Below are 2974 nucleotides of genomic sequence, written 5' to 3' on the forward strand. Positions count from 1 at the left end.
TTTTTCTCTTTCTGTATTATTTTCCACAATACAAAAATATGTGTTCTAAAATTCTCCATTAAATAACAAGTAACATAGAGATCACAGTACTCTAAGTCAATCAGACCTAACTAGAAGAAGCAGAGAAGGATGTCCTAAAGGAAGATGGATCAACTTGGGAACTAATATGTAGTGTTTTGAAAAGCATATGGAAAGACACCAGGGAAAATCTATTATCACTTACTTCCTGAATTTTCTTTGCTTAATCTATGAGGATGGGAAAGTCAATGACTTAATTAAAGAGGGAATAAGAGGAGAGAAGAAAAGAAAGAGAAAAGAGCTCCTAATATGGGCATGTGCTTATATTTCTATATACTTATGTAATATATAAAAACATTCTGGCCCAAAGTGTTCTCTTTAGAAATAATTATAATATTCTACAGATTTGGCATTATGGAAATTACAGATTTCAAGGACTTGATTCTCTTTAATTTAGGGCTTAGCTTTCCACCCATAGCCCTAATACACTTCCTCTGGAATATTTCTTCTACATTCTCAAAACCAGATTTAGTATACAAAGTTTTCTTGAACAGAAGGCACACTATGCATGGAGAGTTTGTGTATTTCTTACCCAAAGAAAGTAGATTAATCCTAGACCCTACATTAGAGAGGAAGCATTATCAGGTCACAGCATAATCAATTATCTTATTGAATTGAAAATTCATTTCACTTTCACCTAACCTAAATAAGAGCTGTTATGAATTCTGAAAATGAAATAAACAATCATAAAATAAGATTTTTCCATTTCTGAAAAAATCTTTAGCTACCTTATTTAGATTTTTATCTTTATTATTTCAATTCCTAAGAGTATAAGACAAAATTATAGAAACTAAGAACAGGGATTTAAAAGGAGCATCAGCAAGATTTGCATTGTTTTCATCTTTGTTATCTCTGTAGGAACAAGTATAGTTTTATAAATCAGAATTTTCTTTGAAGAAGCCCAAAGATTCAATGGCATTGTGCAGTGTTTTGCAAATCATTATTTTAAGTCTCAGAAAGATGGAACTTCTTTAGTTTATTCAGCCCTTCTGACATGGTAATCTGAATAGTATTATCCATAATAATGGGATTTTACTTTCTTAATTTATCTTCCAAGATTTACTCTATCCTTATTCTGTCTCCAAAGCTTTTACCATGGTGATTATCTACTGCAGTAGTAAAGCCACAAGGATTCATGAAGAGAGATTTTTTGTGTGTGATTTTAGCTGCTTATGTTTTATCAGCCTTTTTTTTTTTTCTGGTGATTTGTGTTATAATAACCCTAATACATTACCCAGAGTCCTTTCTCCTCTAATTCTCTTTGTCAAAATGAAACTCATGATCCATGCATGCAACCTTTCCCCATGTAGAATGAATATTTAAAGTAGAACAGGTTAAAGTAAAAACTGATTCAGTAGGAATTTAGCTATCAGTAAACATAATTTTAAAAGAAAGTAGCATGCTATTTTTCAACAGAAGTTTTAGTGAATATCTAATATCTAACATCCTTTTATTTAATACAGTACCTGTTTCTAAGGGGGAAAATTTGCTAACATGTAAATTAATTGTTACTGTGATGTAGCAAATTGCTTTACGAAATGGACTTCTATTAAAAATATAAACACAACTGATTTTTAAGTAAAATAAAACTTTTTATAAAGTATAATAAAACTTTATTTTATTATATGAATATGTTGAGTTTCATCTTTATAATCAATATTTTCAAAAATGAACTCTTCATATTCAGAGTAATATCACATAAAAAAATACACATACTAAAAAGGAAATTATACATTTTCTTAGTATTTCTTGAAGATACTAAAATTATTTCCTTTTTATTTCATTTCCATAATTGAATGCTTTTATCTATATATATTATATATCCCTACACACATATATATAATTGTATATTTTAAAATCATACATATTTATGTAAGTATACACAAATAAAGAAAATTTAAATAATTAATATTTTCTTTTGCTGTGAAAGGATTCAACTCCTGTTATTTTGAATTCACAGCTTATACTATCTTCATTGCAGTTTGTTACCTAGTTTTACATATTGAAAAAGAAGTATTCACTTAACAAGTTTATTTAAAAGCATTGTTTAGTTACTCTTATGTGCCCCTAGAATCTATTTGCGGCATTGGACAAAAGTCAACACAGTATACGTCACTCATCTCTTTAAAGTTTCTTATCATATCCAGGGAAGATAAATATTAAACAAGTAGATGTCATAAATCTGACTGAATTAGAAGAAAAAAGTTTATATCAGATTTGGAAATTTTTTACTTGAAATTAATAACAAACAAAAGTTTAAAATAAATTGAAAAGTATACATGAGGCAAAGGCCAATTTAAAAATTAATAAAAAGTTTATGTAGCAATATTAGGGTCAGTTCAAACAGATTTCAGGAAAAAATATTAAGTAATGAATTGATTTAGTAAATATTTTGTGTGTGTATGTGTGTTCCAAATAGGAAAAGGGGTATGTCAAGGCTGTATATTGTCACCCTGCTTATTTAACTTCTATGCAGAGTACACCATGAGAAACGCTGGGCTGGATGAAGCACAAGCTGGAATCAACATTGACGGGGGAAATATCAATAACCTCAGATATGCAGATGACACCACCCTTATGGCAGAAAGTGAAGAGGAACTAAAGAGCCTCTTGATGAAATTTAAAGAGGAGAGTGAAAAAGTTGGCTTAAAGATTAACATTCAGAAAACTAATATCTTGGTATCTGGTCCCATCACTTCATGGCAAATAGATGGGGAAACAGTGGAAACAGCATCAGACTTTATTTTTCTGGACTCCAAAATCACTGCGGATGGTGATTGCGGCTATGAAATTAAAAGATGCCTACTCCTTGGAAGGAAAGTTATGACCAACCTGAGTGAGTGACGTTGCTCGGTCGTGTCCTACTCTTTGCAACCCCATGGACTATAGCCTACCA

Source organism: Bos grunniens, chromosome 15, assembly GCF_055505025.1.
Source record: "Bos grunniens cultivar Pamir isolate PY7600 chromosome 15, Bosgru_T2T1.0, whole genome shotgun sequence".
NCBI lineage: Eukaryota > Metazoa > Chordata > Mammalia > Artiodactyla > Bovidae > Bos > Bos grunniens.